The sequence below is a fragment of the Passer domesticus genome, chromosome 8 (genome assembly GCF_036417665.1).
Source record: "Passer domesticus isolate bPasDom1 chromosome 8, bPasDom1.hap1, whole genome shotgun sequence".
Taxonomy (NCBI): Eukaryota; Metazoa; Chordata; class Aves; order Passeriformes; family Passeridae; genus Passer; species Passer domesticus.
Genome location: NC_087481.1, coordinates 2,024,064 through 2,049,449, shown reverse-complemented (window position 1 = coordinate 2,049,449; position 25,386 = coordinate 2,024,064). Strand labels below are relative to the sequence as shown.

The 25,386-nt window shown below is 52.7% G+C and overlaps 1 protein-coding gene and 1 long non-coding RNA gene across 2 annotated transcripts in view; one reads left to right on the top strand and one right to left on the bottom strand.

Moving 5' to 3' along the window:
• The window catches only part of LOC135306049 (zinc finger protein 420-like), a 415,160-nt gene that overhangs the window by 137,457 nt on the left and 252,317 nt on the right, over positions 1-25,386 (top strand). The gene's annotated exons all lie outside the window — the stretch shown is intronic.
• LOC135305715 (uncharacterized) lies at positions 174-4,302 on the bottom strand. Its single transcript, XR_010366698.1, has 2 exons — positions 4,009-4,302; positions 174-398 (listed from the first exon to the last, which is right to left on the bottom strand). It is a non-coding gene; the product is annotated as an uncharacterized LOC135305715 (long non-coding RNA).

Below are 25,386 nucleotides of genomic sequence, written 5' to 3'. Positions count from 1 at the left end.
ATCTGGGAAACACCAAGAGTTTGTATCCTGTGGCTGCAGCAGCTATCCCCAGCGCCAGAGGGAGCGACAACAGAGCGATCACTCCCAGGAAAGACTTTCTGAATTTGTCATCCTTTTCAGATCAGTGAAAGAGTGTTGTCATCTGGTATTTGTAATAAAGAGGACAGGAGATCTTTCTCCTTTTTAATGCCTTTGTTAAAAAGAATCAGCTCAGGTGGGGAGAAATCGACAGGTCGCACCCACGCTGCCTCTGCTCCCAGGAGTGGCACGGAGGAGGAGGAGGAGGATGCAGCTTTGTCCGCTGGTCTCCAGGCAGAGCTGGGGCTTCCATCCTCACAGGAGATTAGGAGATTCCACTTTTTCAGTCTAACATTCCAGGTCCTCTTTCTAGTTAAGACCTTTTCAGGTTAGGGTGAGAAGTAAAAGGATCTTAGCAGATATTTAGCAGTTCCTCATCTTCAGACATCACTTAGGTCTCTTAATTCCACATTGGCTAGTTGTTTTTAGGGGTTTTTTTCCTGGAACATTTCAAAATCTGGTGAAATGCATTCTCCTACTCAGCTGCCCCGGAGCCATGTCCCTCTGTGGTTTCACAGTAGGGACCTCGGCACAGTGTTCAGCTCCTGCCTTGGCAAACCGCTCCAATACTTTATCACTCTTTCTGTAAAAAACTTTTCCCTAAAATCCAACCTATATTTCCATTGGTGCAGCTGAAGACTGTGTCCTCTGGTTCTGTCAGTCGTTGCTGGAGAAAGAGGCCAACCCACACCTGACTACAACCACCTTTCAGGAAACTGTAGAGAGGGATAAGGTCATCTCTGAGTCTTCTTTTCTGCAGACTAAACAACCCCAGCTTCCTCAGTTGTTCCTCACAGGACTTATGTTCCAAGCCCCTCACCAGCCTTGTTGCCCTTCTCTGGACACACTCCAGGCCCTCAATGTCCTGCCTAAATTGGGGGGCCCAGAACTGGACATAGCACTCGAGGTACGGTGCCAGTCCAGGGGAATAATGCCAAGTACACCAGTGCCAAGTGCAGGGGAAGAATGAGCTCCCTGCTCCTGCTGGCCACACCATTCCTGATCCAGGCCAGGAGCCATTGGCCTTCTTGGCCACCTGGGCACACTGCTGGCTCATGTTCAGCTGGCTGTCGAGCAGGACCCCCAGGTCCCTTTCTGCCTGGGCACTGTCCAGCCACACCATCGCCAGCCTCTAGCATTGCAGGGGGTTATTGTGGCCAAACTGCAGGACTTGGGACATGGAGTTATTAAACTTCATCTGATTGGACTCTGCCCATCCCTCCAATCATTCCAGGTCGGCCTGCAGAGCCCTCCTACCCTCCAACAGATGGACACACGCTCCCAGCTCAGTGTCGTCTGCAGATTTACTAATGAAAGACTCAATCTCCTCATCCATGTCGTCAATAAAAATATCAAACAGCCCTGGCCCCAGCACAGAGCCCTGAGGGACAGCACTGGTGCCTGGCTGCCAGCTGGATGCAGCAGCGCTCACCAGCACTCTCTGGGCCGGCCATGCAGCCAGTTCTGAACCCAGCACAGAGTGCTCCTCTCCCAGCCCTGGGCTGCAGCTTTTCCAGGAGTGTGCTGTGGGAGACAGTGCCAAAGGCCTTGCTGGAGTCCAAACAGACACATCCACAGCCTGTCCTGCATCCACCAGGAGGGGCACCTGGTCATGAAAAGAGACCAGGTTGGTCAAACATGACCTTCCCCTCCTGAACCCCTGCTGGCTGGGTCTGATACCCTGGCCATGCTGTAAGTGCTGGGTGATGACACTCAGTATAAACTGTTCCATTTCCTTAGTGGGTACTGAGGTCAGGCTGACTGGCCTGTAATTACCAGGATCCTCCTTCCCACCCTTGTTGTGAATGGGTGTCACATTGGGCAGCTTCCAGTCATCTGGAACCTCCCCAGTGAGCCAGGACTGCTGGTAAATGATGGAGAGCAGCTTGGCAAGCTCATCTGCCAGCTCCCTCATCACCCAGGGGTGGATCCCATCTGGTCCCATGGATTTATGGATATCCAAGCAGCTCAGAAGTTCTCTGACTGCTTTCTCTTGGATAATGGGGGGACCATTCTGTTCCCTGGCACCATCAACCAACCCAAGAGGACAGTTGTCCTGGGGACAAGCCATCTTCCTACTAAAGACTGAGGCAAAGAAGGCATTAAGCACTTCTGCCTTCTCCTCATTTGCAGTTACTGAGTTCTCTCCCTCGTCTAATAGAGAACAAATGTTGGTCTTACACTTCCTTTTACCATTGAAGTATTTGGAAAAACATTGTTTTATTATCTATTACAGAAGTTGCAAAATTGTGTATGTACTGAACTCTGGCTTCATTAATTTTTTTTCCTACATGCCCCAGCAACCCCCTTAAATACTTCCTGACAGACCTGACACTCCTTTCAAAGATGATTCATCCTCTTTTTAATCTTAAGTTCCTTCAAAACCTCCTTGCACATCCAGGCTGCACGTTTGACTCATCAGCTCATCATTCAGCACACAGGGACAGTTGGTTCCTGTGCCCTCCAGATCTGTTTTGAAGCATATCCACCTTTCCTGAACGCCTTTGTTTTTAAGGGCTGCTTCCCAAGGAACTCTCTGGATAAGTCTCCTAAGAAGCCAGAGTCTCCAGAAGTCCAATGTACAAGTCTTCTTGATGTTCCTCCTCATTCCACCAAATATCAAGAACACTATAATTTCATGATCACTCTGCCCCAAGTGGCCTCCAACCACCACATCTCCCACCAGCCCATCTCTATTTGCAAACAACAGATCTAACACAGTCCCTCCCCTGGTGGGCTCACTTGCCACTTGTCACAAAAGGTTGTTTTCCACACACTCTAAAAATTTCTTGGACTGCCTCTTTTCTGTTCTATTACGTTCCCAACAGATGTCTGGAAGGTTGAAGTCACCTACAAGAACATGGGGCTGATGATCCAGAAACGTTCTCTAGCTGCTTATAGAATGAGTTGTCCACCACTTCTTCCTGGTTGGCTGGATGATAACAGACTCCCAGTAGCATGTCAGCCTTGTTGGCATTCCCTCTAATTCTCACCCAGAGGAACTAAACTCCATCATCATTAGTTGCAATACCTGTGGTGTCCAAAGCCTCCCTAATATAAAGGGCCACCCCTCCACCTCTTCTCCCTTTCCTCTCTCCTGACGAGCTTGTAGCCATCCAGTGCAGCACTCCAGCCATGTTTCTGTGATGGAAATTATGTCACAGCTCTGCTGCTGGACCATGGCCTCCAGCTCTTCCTGTTTGTTACCCATGCTGCGTGCACTGGTATCCATGCACCTCAGCTGGGCTGCTGATTTCACCCCTAACTCAGGCTTGCCACCCTTGGGCCTGCTTCCAGAGAGCCCAACAGCATCCCCTTCCCCCTTCAGACCTAGTTTAAAGCCCTCTCGACAAGTTCTGCCAGTTCACGAGATAAAATTCTTCTGCCCTTAACAAAAAGATGAAGCCTCGTCCAAGCAGACCAGGTGCCATAAAAGTTGCAAAATTCTGCTGATGACACCAAACCTTTAGCCACTTGTTGATAATGCATCTTCTATTGCTTTCACAGTTATTTTCAGAGACCAAAGGGACTGAGGAAAAGACTACCTGTGCCCCTGTCCTATCACCCACTTGTCCCAGTGTCCTAAAGTCTCTTTTAATTGCCCTGACACTCCTCTTTTCAGTCTCATCACTGCCAGCCTGGAGTATCAGCAGTGGCTAATAATCAGAGAGCTGAATCAGCCCAGGCAGTCTCTCAGTGATATCCCATACCCAGGCCCCAGGGAGGCAGCAGACCTCTCTGTGGGGTGGGTCTGGTCAACTTTTGGGGCTCTCTGTTCCCATCAGAAGGGAGTCACCCACCATGATTACCCTTTGTTCCTTTTTGATGTTAGAGGTGGCGATCCCTCTCACAGATGAATCGTAATTGGGAGGCTCAATGGACAGATAATTTAAATCATCTGACTGACTCTCCAGATCCAGGGGCTCATACCTGTTCTGAAGTGGCACCTGCCTCGGCGTGGGGGTCAGGAGGAATTTTTATTATTACCTTCTTGAGTAGGTATCTACTCCCACTCCCCTTCATCTACAGGTGCCCTTCTATTGTCTGAGAGTGGGAGGCATAAAAGACTGTGGGAACCAAGGAGAGCATTGCTGCACTACCAGACCCCATGGAACCAAGGATCCACTGTGACACTGCAGTGCCTTGGGGGACCATGGTGCCATTATGACACTGTGGGGCCCAAGGATCCAAGGGAGTTTGTGACACCAAAGGGTTCCATGGAACCAAAGGGACACTGTAACACTGGGAGGCTTCATGGAATCATGGAGTGCATTGGGACAACCTGGGGCCTCAAGGAACTGTGGTGACACCAAGTTGGGTGTGAGTGTGGATCTGCTGGAGGGTAGGAGGGCTCTGCAGAGGGACCTGGACAGGCTGGATCCAGGGCCCAAATCCAGCACGGTGAGGTTTAACAAGTCCCAGTGCCAGGTCCTGCACTTTGGCCACAACAACCCCTGCAGCACTACAGGCTGGGGACAGAGTGGCTGGACAGCAGCCAGGCAGAAAGGGACCTGCAGGGACTGATGGACAGCAGGCTGAACATGAGGCAGCAGTGTGCCCAGGTGGACAAGAAGGCCAATGGCTCCTGGCCTGGATCAGGAATGGTGTGGCCAGCAGGAGCAGGGCAGTGATTCTTCCCCTGTGCTGGGCAGTGGTTGGGCAGCACCTCAAGTGCTGTGTCCAGTTCCAGGCACCCTGTGGTGGGCAAGAGGAAGAAGTTTGTAGCAGGAAGTGTAAAGAAAGCCAAAGTGAATCAAAGGAAAAGCTCAGGGCAGTTTGGGGGTGGCTGCCAGGCAGCCCTGGCTCTGAGCAACAGCAGCTGCAGTGGGACAGGAAACTCCCAGCTGATGGGAACAAACTTTCTGGCTGACTGCAGAGGCCAGGACAAAGCTGAGTGGTTTCCCTGGTGTCCCCCAGCCCTTGCTGGCCCCAGGGGCTGATGGCATTTGTGCTCCCTCAGGTTCATGTCCCCACAGCAGCAGCATGGGGGTGCTCCCGGCTGCTCTCTGCAATGCAAACGGGCTCCTGAGCCAGTGCTGCCGTGGCTGTGCCTGCAAGGATGCGGCACCTGTGTGAGCTGGGGGAGAGGCCTGGGCTGCAGAGGGGGGATGTTGTTGGCAGCTCCATCAGGACGCTCTGGGACGCTGCCCTGGGCTGTGCAGTGCACTGGGGATGGATCAGCCCCTGCTCTGCTGCTCCTTCCCATCTCCCCCAGGGCCCTTGCAGAGCCCCAGCCATGCTGTTTGCCCCCAGCCTGCCCACGGCCAGCCTGGGGCTGCTCAGCCTGGGGCTTTTCTGTGCTGAGCACTGGCCTGGCCATGTTCTTGAGAGAGCCTGGGCAAGGAGCCTGGAGCCCCCAGGGCCTGGCCTGAGGCGTCAGCGCTGCCCCAGCAGTGCCCATGGCCTGTCCCTGCTGCAGCCCCGGCACTGCCACCCCCAGGACTGTGCCCGGCCCCGAGAGCACTCAGGCCCTGCAGCAACACCAGGGCCACCAGGGCAGCGGGGCAGGGCCACGGCAGCAGCACTGCCAACACCAAGTGCTGCTGCTGCTGGGCACAGCTGCTGGGCCAGCACTGATCTGCCCCAGCTCTGCACACAGACATTGCTGCTGCAGCTCCAGAGATGGCAAGAATAGAGGGATCTCTGCAGAAAACTCTGCTGGGAGATCCTTTAGTTCTTTTAAAGTCACTGAGAACACTGCTCCTCATTGTCACAGTCTGTGGCCACAGGGAAGGTGGAGAGAAACAAAGTCAGAAATGGCAGAAACAATCATCTAGCTTTAGGAAGAATATTAAATAAGCAAAACTACAGGGAAATCAAAGAACCAAAGCAAGAGAGCTGTAAAAGATAATTTTATTACAAGTGATTTGCAGAAATTGGCAATCAGTTTAATGCTTCCTAAGATGTCCAGTCATCAGTCTCCACACTGCAGCCCTGAGCTCCTGGTTCCTCAGGCTGTAGATGAGGGGATTCAGGGCTGGAGGCACCACCGAATGCAGAACTGACACCAACAGATCCAGGCATGGGGAGGAGATGGAGGAGGGTTTCAGGCAGGCAAATACTGCAGTGCTGAGAAATGCATTTCTCCTGCATTTTTCCTTTACAGATTCTTTCAGTCATCTACTGAGAGGTACAGTTTGTTCTGGGGCTTTTCATGAACTGATTGTACTCTTGATTTAGATGGAGACTGTAGAATTGTTTTCAGATGTAGCAGAATCTGAACAGAGCACAGAAACAAACTCCCTCTGTCAGCCCATTTTCATCTTCTAGATCACTTTCAAGATGTCCTTGGGGGGTGTTGGAATGATGATCACACAGCTCTCCACTTCTGGCTGCAGGCTCTGCAGATTCTTTCTCTGCATTCAGTCAGGCTTGCATTCCATAGGAATTCTTGGTAGCCTGTCATGTTTTCTTAGGGTAGAACAGTAACAATGAAAACCTTACCAATGGCACAAATGCCCAGCCCACAAGGAAAAGAAAAGAACAAGCTGTCAAGTTCTTCAAATATTTGTCCTGCTTTGCTGCAAGTGTTGTGCTGCACACACAGTGTGGAAAGCCAAGAGAAGCTGCAGTTGGTGGCACATCTTGTGACAGAAGCTGCACTTCATTCTTCAGGAAAGGTTCTTGGAAAAAGCAAACAGGACTGAGGAGAAGGTTCTGGAAAAACTGAAAGAGCTTTTAAGAAATTAAATGAAAATTGAAACAATTCAAGATGTTTTTCTCTATTTATTTTTATGCTCCCCTTTTCCATCTTGCACTAGTTGTCCATCCCATTAATTCCAAACAGATCTCACCTCTAAGATCCATGAGTTGGCAAGTTTTAGACATTTTAAGATACCATGACCTACACACAGTTTGGCTTCCCCTGTTTTTCTTGGAAATCAATGTTGGAGAGGTAAGTGCAGTGTTTGTGTCAGGTACAAATTCTGCATTCAGGGATTGCGCTCTGAGAGTGTTTGACCCTCAGCAGGGACAATGCACAGCAGGGACCGAGGGGATTCCTGAGCCACTGTGCAGGAGTCCAGACTCTGGCTCTTGGCTGAACTCGGCAAAGTTCCCGTGTTTGGACAGGCTCAGGGGCTGCCCTCGGGGAACGTGGGGCTCGGGGCGGGGGCGAGCGGGCAACGGACAAACAGACACGGGGACAAACGGCCCCGGAGCTTCAGTTGCAGCAGCGGCGGTGGCAGCAGCGGCAGCAGCAGCAGCAGCAGCAGCAGCGACAGCGAGAGAAGAAACTTCAGATTCCCTTCTCCTCTCCCTCTTCCTCTCCCGCTGTCCCGTACCTCGCCCACTCTCCCTTTCCCAGTCTCCCCTCCTCTCCCCGCCTCCCTCTCCCCGTGCCCGGCCGGGCCATGCCCCCGGCCCGCCCCCGGCCCCGGGCGGGGCTGCCCCGTGCCCGCCCCCGGCCGTCCCACCGAGGTCTGGTCCCAGTCCGGCTCTGGCCGTGCTGGCGGTGGCGCTGCTGGGCGGGGTTCAGTGCCTGGGGCTGGGGTGGTATTGCCGGCTTTTTGCTCCGCCTGGCCCTAGCCCGAGCCCGGCCCCGGCCCCGACCCCGGCCCCGGCCCCGACCCCGACCCCGGCCCCGGCTCCTCCCGGGGCCCGCGGAGGACACACGCGGCGCGGCCGCTCCCGCCGCCTCCGGTGCGGCTTGCCCGGCCCCTGCTCCGCCGCTCGGCAGCGCAGCCTGCGGCCCCGAGCCGCCGCTCTCCCGTTGCAGGGAGCGAACGCCGGGGGCTGGCCAGGCCGGGGCGGGTGAGGGGCGCTCGGGGGCCGTTGCTGGCCCCGGGCCGAGCGCTGACAGCCGCGTCCCGCCCGCAGGAAAGGCGGAGCAGCGCCTGAAGGAGCGGTACCGGCTGGGCTCGCTGCTGGGCCGGGGCGGATTCGGCAGCGTCTTCTCAGCAACTCGGCTCTCGGACGGCGCCCCGGTGAGCGGAGGGGCCGGCGGCGGGCGGAGGAGGAGGGGGTGGAGGAGGAGGAGCAGGGGGGAGGAGGCGGGAGGAGGATGGTGCTGGGCAGGGTGGACAGCGAGCTGAGCCCACTTCTGCACTTGGCTTGCAGGTGGCCATCAAGAGGGTGCCACGGTACTGCGTCCATCACTGGGGTGAGCTGGTGAGTGAGCGAGGTGCTGTGCTGGGCAGGGATGAGCCGAGGCCCGGCAGGGTGGAAGCCGCCAGGATGCCTCGAGGGAGAGCGGGCATGGGGCCAGAGCAGGGTGCAGAGCATCCCGGGCTGGCTGAGGGCTTCCTGACCCCCGGCACGGCATCAGCCCCACTGATGGCATCGTGCTCCTCCCGCAGCCCGACGGCACCAGCGCACCCCTGGAGATTGTGCTGCTGGACAAGGTGTCCAGTGGCTTCTCCGGCGTGGTCCAACTGCTGGAGTGGGTTGAGCTCCCCAACGACATCTTGATGGTGCTGGAGCGCCCGGAGCACTGTCAGGACCTGCACCATTTCATTCGGGCACGGGGCTTCCTGTCCGAGGGGGTGGCGCGGCAGCTGTTCCGGCAGGTGCTGGAGGCCGTGCGGCACTGCACCAGCTGCGGGGTCCTGCACAGGGATATCAAACCAGAGAACATCCTGGTTGACCTGGCCACCGGGCAGGCCAAACTGATTGATTTCGGCTGTGGCACCTACCTGCAAGAGGCAGCCTACATTCGCTTTGCAGGTGAGCCTACACAGGGGTGTGCTCCTGGTTCTGGTATCTCATGGCCCAGCATCTCAGGGCCCAAGCTGGGTGTGGCAGCGGGGATTCTCCCTTTTGCTGCCCTTCATGGCCCTGAGATTTCAGCTGAGTTGGGTTTGAGCAGGGCTGGGTGGGGAGCCAGCTTCCAGTCCTGCTGGCAGCCTTTGCCCACCACTCTGCCCAGGATTGGGGCTGGGGCAGCCAGCCCAACAAAAACACCCGTAGGTGAGGGTACCAGAGATGGAGGGGCCTGGAACCTGTGCCCCAGCCAGTTTGGTGTGCAGGTGAGAAGGGCTTGGGCTCCTCCACTCACCTGGTTTGTTCTGGGTTTGTTTTTTGGGGCAATACAGGCAGGGAGGATGAAGGCATGGTTTTCCCTCAGCACTAAGTGTGTTTCTGTCATGGTTGGGCCTTGCCAGGGCTTCTGCTGCTCTCTTCCAACACCGATGGCTTCTTTTCCAACCCCATGTGTTGGAAAGAGGGGCAGTGGGTCAACCTGCGTACCACTGGGGCAGCCCCTGCATGCCCAGGGATGCTGGGGCCAGGCTCTGGGAGCAGCAGCATCCCCCTGATGAACTCCATCTGTATTCCATAGGAACACCATCATACAGCCCCCCGGAATGGACCCATTTTGGCTGGTACTATGGCAAGCCAGCTACCATCTGGTCCCTGGGCATCGTGCTGCACCAGATGGTCTGCGGGGAGCACCCTTTCAGGAGGGGCCAGAACATCAGCTGGGACCATCAGCTCTCGCTGCCACAACGGCTTTCTCCAGGTGGATCCTCATCTCTGGGCATGGGTGCAATGCCAGTGCTGGGAGACAGCAGCGGGCTCGGGAGCATCCCGCTCTGGCAGCTGCTGAGGAGGTGGCACATGTCCTGCTCTCCTGCTCTCCTCCAAAACAGGGAACTGATGGGAAAGTTTAGGCCCAGCTTTGAGCACATCCAGCATGGCCTGGGCAGGGAATGGTTGGGCAAAGCCAACAGGAGCCTTCTCCAACTGACGGGCAGTTTCTGGTTTCTCTCCCCAGCGTGCCAAGATCTGATCAGGCGGTGTTTATCCATGCTGGACTGGGACAGACCCTCATTAGAAGAGGTGTTCTGTCATCCTTGGATGCAGGATATTGATCTGCCCTAGAAGAAGGGAGAGAGCCACAGGCACACTGTGCTGCAGGGCCCTGGTAAGTTACAGCTGCACACATGCCTTGGCAATGAGAAGCAAAGGAACCCCAGACTTTTTTGTCCTGCCTGTGTCACTGCCCAGGGCTCATCAGATGGGAGCACACAGCCCTTGTGCTGGAGCTGAGCTGCTCTGCCCAGCACTGGTGGCCACCATCCAAGCTGGTTTTGCTTGTCCTGGTTCCCTGACAGCTGGGGCCCTGGACAGAACCCTGACAGCCTGGTCTGAGCCCAGGGAAGAAGAAGGAGCCCCCAGAGAAGCTGTACCAGGTGGGGCTGCTGCTGCAGGAGACAGCGAGGATCACATCAAGGATGACAACCTCTTCCTGGACCTGGCCACTGGTAAGCTTAAGATGATGGACTTCAATTCTGGCACCTTCTTCAAAGCCTGGCTGCACAGCAAATTTACAGATGAGTCCACATGCAGGGAGATGCTCCCAGATTTGGGCATTGCACAGCCTGGCCTCAACCCAAAAGTTCCCACCCCACTCATTGCTGGGATGGATGGAACTGATCCTTCAGTTGGCTGCCCAGCTGCTTTTTGGCAGGGCTGGTGGCATGGGCTGGGGTGGGTACGAAATGGGAGTGGGCTCCTGGCCCTGCCAACAGCCCCCAGCACCCACCGTGCCCCAGGCTGGGGCTGGGGTTGGGGCAGCCAGCCCGACACAAACAAGCCCCCATGGTGGGAGCAGAGGTGGGACTCCAGAACCTGTGCAGGGGCTGCTTTGCTGTGCAGGCAAGGAAGGGCTTGGGCTGCTCCACTGCCCTTGTTTGCTTGGGGATCACGGTTATTGTGGGGGACAGTGCAGGGGGAAGGGAGAAAGCCTGGGCTTTGCTCACACATGGCTGGGTTTTTCCCTGGCATGCCTTGGGCCTTCCTCAATCCCCTCACAGAGATATGATTTTTACCTTTGTTCTTTTTTTCCCTTTTTGTCTGTAATCTATTTTCAACAATTTGTTGCTTGTTTTTCTAGAGGAAGCATTCTGGTTGGTCCAGTCTGGATCGGGAAGTTCTTGAGAGCAGCTGTGGCGTGGATGGGCCGTGCCCTTGGAGCAGGCTGAGGACATCGTTTGGGACCAGCTTTTCTTCCAGCCATGGATGGCATGAGGTGGGTCCCCGTCTGCTTGGCAGGGTGGGATCAGAGCTTTTGGGAGATGGCAGCGAGCACAGGAGCATCCTGCTCTGGGCAGCTGCTGAGCAGGTGGATGTGCCATGGCTGGCTGCAGGCTGGGCACATGTCCTGCCCTCCTGCCCTGCTCCCAAAGGCAGCACTGATGGGCAGCTCTGGGCACAGCTCTGGGCACAGCCAGCATGGCCTGGGCACCATGGGCAGCTGGGACAAGGGGACAGGAGCCATCAGCTGATGGGCAGTTTCTGCTTTCTCTCCTTGCAGCCGGGCTCTGTGGATGCTGAGGCTGCTCTGGGCTCTGCCAGGGCTCTGCTGGAGCTCAGCACGGGGCCGGAATCAGCCAAAGAAGAAATGGTGTCACCTGCAGCACAGACTTGCTTGAGCATTTTGGCAACACAGCTCAAGTTTGCAGAGTGACACCTCCCAAAAATTAAACTTGTTCAATACCTTCTGAAATCAAATCAATCTGGGATGACTCCAAATGACATTTTTCAGCTTGCTCAAGCTGTAGCTCAGCCCTTCTCTGAACAGTTCTCTCCCCCACCTGCCTTTTACTTCTCAACTGCTCCCTTTTTTTCCCCCCAGTGAATTCCCAGCCCATTGCTGTCTCCATCACTCTGTTGCCTATCTTGATGCCCCTGACCACAAGGAAGGCCGAGCCCCAGGTTTAGGGACTCATGCTGTCAGTGGCTGAGGAGCAGCAATGTTTCAGAGGTCCAGTGGCATTTTAGTGTCATTCAGAGCCACTCTCCAGCCCTCAGCTCTCCTCACTGCTGAGTTCCCACTCCCTTCATCCTTGCAGCAGGATGAGCTCTGTGAATCCCCTTGAGCCTCCCCACTCTTCCCCGCCGATGCACCCACCTCAGTGAGGCTGAAGCTGAAGCTTCTCTGTCTCCTCTGGCACTCCAGTCCAGTCCCCTGTGTGGGGAGCCCCAGCCCCAGAGCACAGCACACAGCAGTGCAGTCCGGGCTGGAGCAGCTGCCCTGCAGCCCTGGCCTGGCTGTTTGTGGCAGCTGAATGCTCCCTGTTTCCAGCTGTCCCTGCAGGATGGCCCCAGGGCAGAGCCCAGCCGGGCTCCCACTGCAGCCCCTGGAGCTTGGGGCAGACAGTGCTCCCAGAGCTGAGGTTCATGGGGAGCACCCGGAGCTGTGCCTCGCACTCAGTGCTGGCAAGTGTTGTGTTCTCATCTCCTGCAGCCTGAGGGGAAAACAACCTGTGCTGCCAGGCCAGCACTGCCCCTCTGGGCAGGGACAAGGCTGAATGGCTTTCCCATTCCAGAGGATCCTGCACTGAGCCTTGGCAGGGCCTGGCAGGGCTGGACCCGGGTCTGGCCTGCTGTCCAGGACTCGCTGCCCACCAACCGCCCCCACCCACTACACTCCGTCCTCCAGGGACAGAAGGGTCTGTGTGTGCCAGGGGGTCTTGGATGTCTCTGTATCCATGGACAGAAGGGTCTGTGTGTGCCAGGGGCTCTTGGATGTTTGTGCATCCATGGACAGAAGGGTCTGTGTGTGCCAGGGGCTCTTGGATGTCTCTGTATCCATGGACAGAAGGCTCTGTGTGTGCCAGGGCTCTTGGATGTCTCTGTATCCATGGACAGAAGGGTCTGTGTGTGCCAGGGGCTCTTGGGTGTCTCTCTATCCATGGGTATGGGATGAACACGGACAGTGAAAGTGTCGATCACTTGCTTGCACACTCCTTCCATTGTACACAAGAAAAATCCATGCACAGCCCCATGTATGGATATATTAATAGGATAGGGATGGATAGAGATTTCCCACAGAGCTCTAACTTTGGCATAACTCGCCATTTAACTGGTGGCCAGGAGATTTTTTCCCCAGCTCTGTGTGAGAAGATGTTCAAGAGCTGAAGGAGCAGCATTCAGAAGCAGTTTCAGGATTTCTACGCCGGAAGTAGAGCTCACAACCATCCACAAAACTCACCATATTCATTGGGATGGGCTGCTGCTTCTTTAGGAATATGGCCCAACGCAGACATGAGACTTGGAAAAATCCCAGCTCTCTGTGGGTTTGTGCAAAAGGGGGAGCAGCACAAACACTTTGTGCCTGCCTGGGGGCACAAGGTCCAAGGAGCTTTGGTGGCAGAGGGTGACCTGGGCTGGTGGCAGGTGAAGTTCCATTCCATGACATCTCAGAGTGGCACAGGACAAAGGTCCAAGTACCCCCAACCCCACTGATGAAGTCCTTGGAGTGCTGCACATCCTCTAGGAAAAGCTGCTGTCACACAATCCACTGGGATTTATAACTTTCATTTGCAACACTTTAAATCCAAATTCCAAACTGCAATATTTTTACACTAAAGACACAGTCATGCACAATCCATCTTTCAATTTCCTATTGATTCAACCACAATTTAAAATAACATAATATTGCAAACAAAACCCAGAATATTTTAAAAAAGTGATGTTGATGTCAGTAAGATGGATCCATGCCAAAGTAACTGAGCTCTCTTTTTAAAAAGATCAGTTCCCTCTTAATCCAAAGTTAGAGAAGATTTTCACTACACATTTGTTTTTTTGTTTTTATCTTTCATATTTTTTTCTTTTTTCCTCTTTTTTTAACAGAAAAATCATTCTAAAAAGGAATGTACAGCAAAAGGAGAAACATTTCTGCTAAACAGTGAAAATGTAGGCTCCTCCTCTGTTTACTTTTCTCTGGATACCCTGAAGAAAAAAATCTAGCAGATATGAGCAGAGGTGTGAAGTGTTTCATTTGGACTGTGCTGGAGTTCAGCACTGCTGACATCCTGATCCAGTCAAGAGCTGCAGAATTCTTTTGCCCATCTTGAACTCTGTGTTTGCAGGCACAGCACCTGCAGTTCCAATGCAGCAATGCACATGAATAACTCTGTTATTCCCTCTCAGAATTCGGGCTCTGCCCCAGCACGAGGTGCTGCAGCCCTTTGCTCCTGGTTCCCGTGTGGAGCAGCTCCCTTCCCGCTGGCTGAGCTGCTCAGGCAGAGCCCGGCAGCTCCTGGCCCTGCAGGGCTGAGGCTTTTCCCCATTGCTGGGCACAGACTGATGGAGCAGCACTGCTGAACACGGGCACACAGAGGGACCAGGAGCAGCTGCCTTTGGCCACCTGAGGCTCCAAGGCCCAGACTCTGAGCAGCCAGGGCTGGAAGAGACTCGCAGGCTCCCTGGTGGCTGTGCTGCCCCACTTGTGCCCGGCCCAGCTTTGCTTGGGACAGAGGGAGAACAAGGGGCAGCTCCCTCCCAGCCCAGCCCAGGGACCCCTCCAGCCCCGGGGCTTGGGGCACTGTCAGCACCTGCTGCTCCAGCCACCGCTCCTGCTGGCCCTGACAGCAACACCCAAACTGGGGCTGATCCCGAGGGAGCAGCAGCAGGGCCTGGATCTGATCCCTGACTCTGGGCCAGGGCTGGACAAATGACCCCACAGCAGCAGCAGCAGCACATGGAGCTGACTTTCAGCACAGCCCCTGCCACTTCCCTCCTGTGTGCAGCGGTGTCACAGCAGCCTGAGGCACCTGGGAGCCCCCAGTGCCAGCAGGGACTTGAGATGGCAGCCCTGGGCTCCTGGAGGTTGTGCAAGGAACGGAGATGGGGACTCCCTGTCCATGGGGAGCTTCCAGATGGAAGAGGCTGCTGTGCCCAGGCAGCTCCAAGGCCACAGCAAGGAGGGTCTCAACCACTGGATCTGTGCCAGTCCTACAGTCCTGGGCAGCAGCCACTGAGCCCTGGGGGAGCAGAGGGCACAGCAAGAGGGACAAAACCAGGCAAGGTCAGAGACTGGAGAGAGCCAGACCTGGGAGCAGGAACAGCTGCTCCATTGCACTCTTGGAGAAAGCTCTTGGCTGGTTCAAAGCGCTGAAAGGCATGAAGGGCAGAGAGGAGGCCACAGCAAACAGTGCTCCTGTTTCCACACCCTCCCCTCTCTGTGTCCCAGGGGGAATTGGATGGACTGTGCTCTTCTCTCCGAGTCGTCTTGTTCAGCATGAGCAGCTTAGCACCAGCAGCTGAAGGAGCTGAAGCCTCAGGCCACAGGAGCTGAGCAAGAGGGGACTTCTGGAGCAAAGTAATGCTGCTCAAATAGACCTAGCTGAATGCAGCAGATATAATAATGGAATCACAGCATCCTTTCTGTTGGAAAAGACCTCTGAGCTCATCCAGCCCAGCCATTCACCCAGCAGTGCCAAGCCCAGCACTAAACCACGTCCCTGAAGTGCCAAGGCCTGGACAACAGCCCTGAGTGAGGCCTGAACAGCAGGCCCTGAGGCAAATGTGACTTCTGGATGAACCTTCCAACCAAAGGTTATCTTTGTATCTGTTCACTGATGAAATATGCATGGTCTTTGGGCACTGTGATAGATGTAGCCACTCCTTAGTGACACATGTATTGATCTTTTTGTATTTGCAAGCCAGACAAGGCCATGAAATCTGACATCTGGCCTTGTTTGGGGCTGAAGGATCAAAGTCACCTCCCTTGGCTCCTCCTTGAGCCCTGGCCAAGCTTTGGGAGGAACCCAAGAGGAGGATGAAACCAGATGTTCGTGCACTAGAAGTGCTGTCAGTTTGTTCATTCAGCACTGTCAGAGCTGGGCCCTCTCACATCGGGGTTGGAGCCTCACCTGTGGCTGGAGGCACCTGCAGGAATTCCCAGTGTCCAGGAGTGGCTCTGCAGCCCTTGGCTGGGACAGCTTCCCCCAGCTGCTGCTGTGTGGATCTGGGAGATGGTGAAGTATGAGGGTAACTGGTGCTGGATCTTTCTTAATCACTGCAGGCAATATTTGGTGCTGATGGTTGGGTGCATTGCTGAGCTGCTCCTTTTGTGATCCTTTTCTGCTTTGAGCTGCAGTAAATTACACTGATTCCTTCAGTTGGAGTCTGTGCCTTTGGTGCTGACCCTGCCCACTGGTGAAACAAAACTGGCACAGTCTGGCCAGATCACAGCAAAATGTCTCTTGTTAAATGTAAATGTGAGGGATCAGTGCCATCAGAAATTCCCAGATGGGAAGCCCTTCCCTGGAGTTGGCTGGCTCTGGAGTGGGCTGAGGTCGGGGCACCGTGTGAGCAGTGGAGCACTTGGTTAAAAGAGGATGAACTCCTGGATGTCTTAAAATGCATCCAAAAATTGCATATGGGAAAGGAAAAGAACTTGTGGGCTTGGGCAGATGAGGATGGAATTTGTTAACAGCAGATTGGAAATGAAATAAATGGGCAGGAGATCTTTCTCCTTTTTAATGCCTTTATTAAGAAGAATCAGCTCAGGTGGGGAGAAATCGACGGGTTGCGCCCTCGCCGCCGCTGCTCCCAGGCGTGGCACGAAGCAGGAGGATGATGCAGTTTTGTCCGCTGGTCTGCAGACAGAACTGGGGACTCTGTCCTCACGGGAGAGTCGTTGAGTCCTTAGTTTGTTGGTTTAGAAACCCGGGGGGTCTCTTTAATCAGTTTCTTTTCAGGTTAGAGTGAGAAATAAAAAGATACAAGCAGGTACGGGACAATGCTCCCATCCTTAGACGTCACTTTGAGTTACTTGTTGGCTCGTGATTTTAGGGGTTTTTCTTATAAAAACTGTAAAACTGTAACAATCCAGGGTGCACTGCGTTTCTTATTTGCATGTTGTTTCTGGTGTCACTGCCCATCTCTTTACCCTGGAGGGTTTCCCTTGGTATCTTCTTGGCATGCAGCCAGCATCAGGGAAACAATCAGTTAATCACCTGCCATTAACAGGTATTTGAAAAGCTTTCCTTCGGCAGCGAAACTAAAGGAGGCTGACTCGGTCTGGCTTGGTTTTTTTAACTCTGAAACTTAAAAAAAATACAACTTTCTATTCATAACAGGAAACAGCACTATCAAAAGGAAAATTGTTGTTGGAACACTCCCACATAGAACAACAGTAGAAGATTTTAATCTTGAGCTCAGGTTCACTTGTGCAAGTGATACTAGTAATACTAATAGTAATACTAATAGTAATACTAATACTAGTAATAAATATAACACAAAAATTTATATTTATATCTGTATAATTAAAAATGTATACTGTGAAATAAGGCTGACACTCGTAATATGGCAGCTTTGGTTGCTCACTGTAACACTAAATACCCTAGAGAAAAGGACTAGCCAAGACCCAGCTGTCAGTGGTAAACTTTGAGAGATAAAGGAGGAAGGGATGAATCTGGCTATTTTTATAGGATTTGCTGATACTGTGATGGGGAATGCTTTGTCTGTAAGTGTGAAAAATACAAAAATACAATTATTAAGTCTGCTGGGTTTTTCATATCCCAGACAATCCACAAGCTGCAGGATTGGTTGAATGGGTGTAGGGGTTATTAAAAGAGCAGTTGAACAAATGAGGAGATGGGAACCTGTCCCCATGGAGAACCCATCTCCCAGATGTGCTCCATGCCCTTAACAATGGCCCACTGGGGAAATGGAAACCCCTGGCTGTGCACAGCTGCACCCAATTTGCAACTACAACCATGGGCAGTGAGACTTGGACTGCCTGGGAAACTGTTCTGGGTGTGATGGCCCCTGGCAGGGCCAGCCCAGAGGCTGCAGGGCTGGACCTTCATGCCTTGGAATTAATTAGCATAAATCAGAAGCAAATGAGAGTTATAAATACCAAAACAGTAATTCAGATTCCTCCAGGACACTTTGGTTTGGTAACTGCTCACTGGAGCTTGGCCTTGAAAAGTGTTCATGTGATGGGAGGAGGAACTAATGCAGATTATCAAGGAAAAATTAAAGGAATTGTGTTAAAAACAGTGAACAAAATTGGATTATTCAACTACAGAGTAGCACTATTACTGATATTGTCAGTTTTTAAAACAATTGGAAAAAAGGACATCCGTCTCAAAACACTGCTGTTGGTGTAGATAAAGGGTTTGGATCCACCAGTCCTAATAAAGGAGCAAGAGTGTGGCTCCATAGGCCAAAAGGTCCTCCAGAGGCAGCTGAAGGAACAGCTCTGGGGAAAGACAGCACTGTTTGAATCCTGAAACCTGGGCAGGAACAATGGGAATGTGTCCCTGCAGCCAAGTGTGAGAACAAGGAGATATTACAGGATACTATTTTACACATCCTGACAGAACAAATCTCCCTGTTTGCCCCAATGACCCCTTTGGAAAATGCTCTGATCCACAGGGCTCCATGTGGAGGCTGCTGTGACACTGAGGGACTTGCACACAAATTCCATCCAGGAGCCTGGGTGCCCCTCATGGACTGGGATCCAGCCCCCTTCCAGCCAAAGGGGAAAGGGCCCCACCAAGCCTTGTTAGCCACAGACACCGTGCTAAATCTGAACAGCAAAGGACTTGGGGGCATTGTTCTGGAATTAACACAGTGCCAGCTCCATGGACAACAGAATTATTGTTTCTAACCCAAATGAGACTGAGGAAAAAGAATGATTAACCGTGTCACTGAAGTACTGCTGATGTCTGTAAATTGTATCTTGAGAGTCAGCCAGAATCTTTGTTTGCCACGAACACCTCTACAGTTTCCCCAAGGATTCGTCATTAAATTCTTATGAGAATGTAAAGATTAAAGTAGCCAAAATACTCAATGTAACTAATTGCTGTAAATGTTCTTAGATGATGTTGGGAGGAATGGGGTTCCCTTGGAGGGCCCAGGGAGGAGCCCTGGATCCATCAGCACCCCCCAGTGGGAAACAGGAAATCAGACCTTTGGTACTGGGAATGGGAGCTGCTGCGTGTATGGACACTGCCCATGAACAGCTTCCTAAAGATGGTTTGGGTCCTGTTTCCAGGCAATGCTGATGCCTCCCTTGAGGGTTCTTCGACAACAACCACAAGGAAGAGTTGGGGCCAAGAGAACATTTTCCACCCAAGGAGTGCTTTTGATCTCAGAAAACCAAAGATTCTGGTTCACCCTGTGCCTCACGTCCACTGCCCTGTCCTGCGGATATTACAGTAATGATTATTAGAAGAAATATTAGATTATTAGAAGAAATAGCAAATGATACACTTAAAATGTCCAATCGCACATCCCAGGAGCTCCAACAAACACAAATGGGGCTCTGCAGAACCGCACAGCCTGGGATTATCTGCTTGCTGGCCAGGGAGGAATGTGGGCTCTCATGGGACAGGAATGTTGCACTGCTATCTGATGGGTTTGAAAGCCAGCAGTCAGGAATCACCTTGACAGGAAAAGCAGTAGAAGAGTGGCAGCAAGAAGAACATTTTTCTTGGTGGCATTGGCTTCATGGCTGCCAAATTGGAGGTTGCTGTGTAATGCATTTGTGGCAGTCACTGTCATCACTGCAGTGTGAGCACTTGGTGTGTTATGATTCCATGCTGTTGTGACACTGTGCTGGAAATGGAGTAGTGAGACATGTCTAAAAAGAGACACAGTCTCAAGAAAAAAGGGACATTTGATAAAATAACAGGGAATAGCAATTAATTAGGGCTGTTTTAAAAGGAATGTGAATTATAGCTCTGAGTACTGAACAGCACTTAAATAAAGAACAAGAGGCAATGCCTTTATGACTAATACCTAAATCTAAACTGTGTTATTGAAAGAATTGTTATGAATTGTAGTTCCTCTACAGGTTAAAGGTCAAATTGAAGTCCTGAGGCCTCAGCACCAGGCCCTGATTGAGGCCTGAACAACAGGCCCTGAGCCAAAGTTCAGCTCTAGATAAACTTTGCCACCAAATCTTATATTTGTATCTACTCATTAATGTATCACTATGAGGAATATGATCTCTGTATGTGTTCATTGGTGAAACATGGATTTACCTTTCTGTATTTAAAAAACAGACAAGGCCCCATCTGGCCTTGTTCGGGGGCTGAAGGATCAAAGTCACCTCCTTTGGTTCCTCCTTGGGCCCTGGCCAGGCTTTGGGAGGAACCCAAGAGGAGGATGAAACCAGATGTTCCCACGCTAGAAGTGCTGTCAGTTTGTTCATTCAGCACTGTCAGAGCTGGGCCCTCTCACATCGGGGTTGGAGCCTCACCTGTGGCTGGAGGCAGCTGCAGGAATTCTCAGTGTCCAGGAGTGGCTCTGCAGCCCTTGGCTGGGACAGCTTCCCCCAGCTGCTGTGTGGATCTGGGGGATGGTGAAGCCTGAGGGGAACAGGTTCTGCATCTTTCTTAATCACTGCTGCAATCTTTGGTGGTGATAGTTGAGTGCATTGCTGAGCTGCTCCTTTTGTAATTTCGGAATTTACATTATATAAATTAGACAATTCCTTCAGTTGGTGTCTGTGTTTTTGGTGCTGACCCTGCCCACTGGCAAAACTGACCCTGTGGGCTCCACAGAACTGCAGGAACTGCAGGCACTGGAGGTCAGGGACAGCCACTCTGGGTCTGTAATGCTCAGCAGATGCTCAGCTCAGGCAGCTCCTGCAGCCCCAGGGCCAGCCCCGCTGCCCAGCCCAGCAGCAGAGTTGGCCCCGGGGCTCCTCAGGCAGCTCCTGCTGGCCCAGGGACAGGCCAGCCTCTTGCCAGGGCTCCTCTGCACACCCACGGGCTCCTGCTCTGCTCCTGGCCCATGCCAGCTGCCCCCAGAGCCTTTCCCAGGGGAACACGTCTGTGCTGGCCCAGCAGCTGTTGCTGCAGCCCCTGCCCTGCTTCCCAGAGCCCCGAGCTGGGGCTGCTGCTCTGCAGAGCACGGGGGCTGTGCTGCCCAGGGCCCTGGGCTGCCTCTGCTGGGCTCTGCTGCTCAGTCTGGCACACAGAGGCAGCTGATGGTGCTCCCTGCACTCACCCCCTCCCACACAGGCTCTGCGGGGCCATGGAGGGGGCTCAGAGGTGCCTGCCTTGTGCCAGGGCTGCCAGAGGGGCTTGGGGCTGCCCTGGATCCTCCTGGGGGAGTTCCCTGAGGGTCAGACCAGGCAGTGCCCAGACTCCTTTCCCTGGGCCTGCTGTGTCCCTGGGCCTGCTGTGTCCCTGGGCCTGCTGTGTCCCTGGGCTGCAGAGCTCTCCTGGCTCACAGCAGACATTCAGTACTTGATCTCGGGGTGAGCCCAGCCTGGCCAGGCCTGTGCCCAGTGAGCTCCACTCCCTGCTGGTCCCTGGCTCACACTGTCCCTGCAGGTCCCCTGTGTTCTCCTGGCAGCTCCCAAGGCCCTCCAGACAAACCTTGCCCTGCCATCAGCCCTGGCACAAGCTGCAGGGCCCAGGAAGGTTCAGCACAGACCATTCCCCATCTGATGGGCACTGGCCACCAACAAGCAAAACCTGAGCCAGACCTGAGTCCCCTGGAGGCCCCAGTGAGACCCTGATCTCATACCACTCAGCCCTAGGAGAACAAGCAACACAAGGAGCCTCTTGAGAGTCCTGAGAGTGACTCTGGATAGGAGCAGAGCCTTCCTGCCCTGCACTCAGGAGATGCCCTTTGCTGGTGGAGCTGCTGTGCTGGAGCCCAGCTGTGTCCCAGCAGTGCCCATGGCCTGTCCCTGCCTGAGGGCACAGCACGGACACGCAGCAGGACAGTGACCAAGCTGCCAGAGCACTCCGGCCTCGCACCCACAGCAGGGCTGGGAAGGGGAGTATGGAGCTGGGAGGAGCAGATGTGGAAAGAGGCAGGGCCATTGTCCCTGGCTGTGCTGCTGTGCTGGGAGCCCCTTCCCTCCACCTCTGCTCACAGGCACTGCCCCTGCAGAGCCAGAGAAGGGCTGAGGAAATGCCTTGGACACACAGGTCAGGACAGCCACTTGTTTTTATTGAAATGTACAAGGAACAAGCCTCCTGAAGGACTTTTTGCTGCAAAAGAAAAGCAGATGTGCATGTAGAAATGCTGAGATTAGTACTCAAGTAATTTTTAAATACATTATGACACCAGAATTATTATAAGAAAAGTTCCGAATAGCAAAACGGACAAATAGGAAAAAAAGGCCAAGAATGTAAAGAGTTACATTCAGAAGGTTCTGAGCAGAAAAAAGAGAGTTTATTGTTTCTAAAAATATACAGTCATCATTTTCCTCAGGGCAGCCTGGAGTTCCTGGTTCCTCAGGCTGTAGATGAGGGGGTTCAGGGCTGGAGGCACCACCGAGTACAGGACTGACAGGGCCAGATTCAGGGATGGGGAGGAGATGGAGGGAGGCTTCAGATAGGAAAATGTACCAGTGCTGATAAACAGAGAGACCACAGCCAGGTGAGGGAGGCAGGTGGAAAAGGCTTTGTGCCGTCCCTGCTCAGTGGGGATCCTCAGCACAGCCCTGAAGATCTGCACATAGGAGAAAACAATGAACACAAAACAGCCAGATGTTACACAGATGGAAAACACAAGAAGCCCAAGTTCCCTGAGGTGGTTGGAGTGTGAGCAGGAGAGCTTGAGGATGGGGGGTATTTCACAGAAGAACTGGTCCAGGACATTGCCATGGCACAAGGGCAGGGAAAATGTATTGGCTGTGTGCAGGAGAGCATTGATAAAGGCACTGGCCCAAGCAGCTGCTGCCATGTGGGCACAAGCTCTGCTGCCCAGGAGGGTCCCGTAGTGCAGGGGTTTGCAGATGGACACGTAGCGGTCGTAGCACATGATGGTCAGGAGGGCAAGCTCTGCTGAGATGAAGAACATAAAGAAGAAGAGCTGAGCAGCACATCCTGTGTAGGAGATGGTCGTGGTGTCCCAGAGGGAATTGTGCATGGCTTTGGGGACAGTGGTGCAGATGGAGCCCAGGTTGCTGAGGGCCAGGTGGAGCAGGAAGAAGAACATGGGCGTGTGCAGGTGGTGGCCGCAGGCTACGGCGCTGATGATGAGGCCGTTGCCCAGGAGGGCAGCCAGGGAGATGCCCAGCAAGAGGCAGAAGTGCAGAAGCTGCAGCTGCCGCGTGTCTGCCAATGCCAGCAGGAGGAATTGGCTGATGGAGCTGCTGTTGGACATTTGCTGGGGCTGGCCATGCAGTCCTGTTCAAGGAGGACACAGTGACGAGTCAGGGCTGACTTTGCTAAACAGTGTTCAAGCCCTTTCTCCCAGCTCTGCCCCTGCTGCTCTGTGCCATCCAGTTTTCCTTTTCTCAGAGCCCTTCCTTCAGCCCTGTGCCTGGAGCTCTGCTGGGATCCAGCCCCATTGCTGTGATGAGCAGGGGCTCTGCCCATGGACACCAAGGGGTCAGCTCTGCTCTGCAGCAGTGGGGTCATGGGAACAGGGACAGGGGCCTGTCCTGGGATTGGATTTCATCAGCCCAAACTGCTCCTGAGGCAGAGCAGCTCTGCAGCACCTACTGTCCCAGGGCTAAGGAACAGTGGCAGCCAAAGGCAGTTTGAGAGGGTTTCCTGCTGTGCCCAGGGAAATCAGAGAGAAATGAGCAATGCAAGAGCAGTGGCTGTTGTGGGAATCCATGGGATTAGAGGATTTTAGAAAAGGTGGGAAAAAGAAAGGCCGCAGAGACAGTAAGGATAGTGAAATGCTTAAGCAGCAGAAAAGAGATATCAGCAGTAGCGAAGACATGAGAAATAGAACAATAAAGCTATGTAGTTTGGCTTTCAAAGTTGCAAAAAAGTATATTTTAGTAAATATTTAGAAGGTTAAATATGAATAGGGCTCTGTGCTTTGTCTTTTGTAAACGAACCATTGTATGAGAGAAAAAGTTGCTATTGTTTTAACCAAAGCTACGCGTGCTTCATGTGGTTGGATAGAACGACTGTCAATATGCTTTTGCTCTATGTAATTGGCTGAAACTAGGTCTGAAACTATCTTATAATATGTTGTAACACTAAGTTTCCTTGGCCTTCTGTCTGGATAGCGAGCTGCTCGCATCGATCCATTGCCATAGCCATGTAATGAGACTGATGCTTCTTAAATAAACAGCTCACGACGCTGTTCAGGTGTGGTCCCGTTCCGTTCGTGTCTGTAAATAGTTGCCGGCGACAAATGGTGCCCCTCTGTGAGGAAGACTTTAGACTAGAATAAAAAAGAAAATCTTGGATAAACTCGGGCGCCGGAGACCCAGGAGGAATACTTCATCCCTTCGCCTTCTACATCTGATGTCTTTGTAAGTAATCTTTTTCTAGGGGCTTCCTGGGTGACGAAAATGAAAAATCATTTATCTAAAACAGAATGGGACGTTTTTTACCAGCTTGAGAAAATGTTACAAGATAAAGGACGTTCAGATATCACAAAAAATGAACTGAAAGACTTATTAGTCTGGGTAAAAGCGAACACTCAAAATATAGACTTGCAGTCTGCTTTTACCTTTGTTTTTTGGGATCAAATAAACTGGAAAATCTATAATCTGTTCTCTCTCAAAAAGGACGAAACTATATACAAATTCATGCCTGTTTCCAGGGCTTTGTTAGAGTGTTTTAAACAAACTGATGGTAATACAGACATTTCCAAACAACAGAACAAAATATCTTGTTCAGATGCTTTAAATCCACGTAATATCAAGTCACTGTCCTTTTCTGTGGAAGTTTCGGGTTCCACTCCGAGTTCCTTTCCTTCCAAAGCATCCAGTGTCATGTCTTCCGGAGACTGCGAACCGGAACAGCTTCCATCTCGGGTCGCGTCCCCTGTTTCTTCCAGGCTTGTCAGCGTTTCTGCAGCTGAGAGCAGTTCTTCGCCCCTCCCTCTGGGAAAAAATGAACTTTTGCCGTGTCGGGAAAGTTGTTCGGAAATTTTGTTGCATTCCGGGAATGAGAATGTGCGCGAGTTCTGTTCGGGGGTGGGTGCGAGCCGCGTGAAGGTGGTAGATGAAAATCTGCCGAGGTTTCGTGATAAAGGAATTGCATGTTCTGAAACTGTACAAGCAGGGTTAGCCGAGATGGGCTTGGGATCTGTTTTGCCTGGTCGGGGAACTGTGGGGGTCACTCCTGCCACTGTTTCCTCTTCTCATGCAGACACCCCTTTGGGTTTGATTCAGGCGGGCTGTGTGTGTTGTCATTCGAAAAATCCTTTTCTAGTGAATTGTTCTGTTAAGCCTCTGCCAGGTTTTTCTGTGGCTCACCAAGCTCTTGGTACAGAGGATGAAATAGCTATAGCTGTGACTCTGCCTTCAGAGAACAGGGCAGGGGAAAAGATAGAGGTAGCAGTCGACAGCCAGGGGTTTGAAAAGAAAGCAGGAGATTTTCGAAAGGTACCTGTTGAGGCACCGACTGAGATTTTGAGGGATTTGAAATCTGTCTCATTTGTTGGTGAAGGAAAAAATAGCATTTCAAACCTGCAGTCTAATGTTGGTAACCCTCCAGCTGAGTCCTCGCTGGCAGGGAGACAGTGTGAAACATGCAGTAAGGTTTTAGAAATTATCAGAGATAAAAATTCAAGGACAAGTAGCCAAGCTGAGACAAATTTTGGATTTTTTCCACAATCCAGAGAATACAATTCCTCCCCGGCCCCTCTTGGGAGGGCTCCGGAGGGGGTGTGGTCCATGGTTGAGCC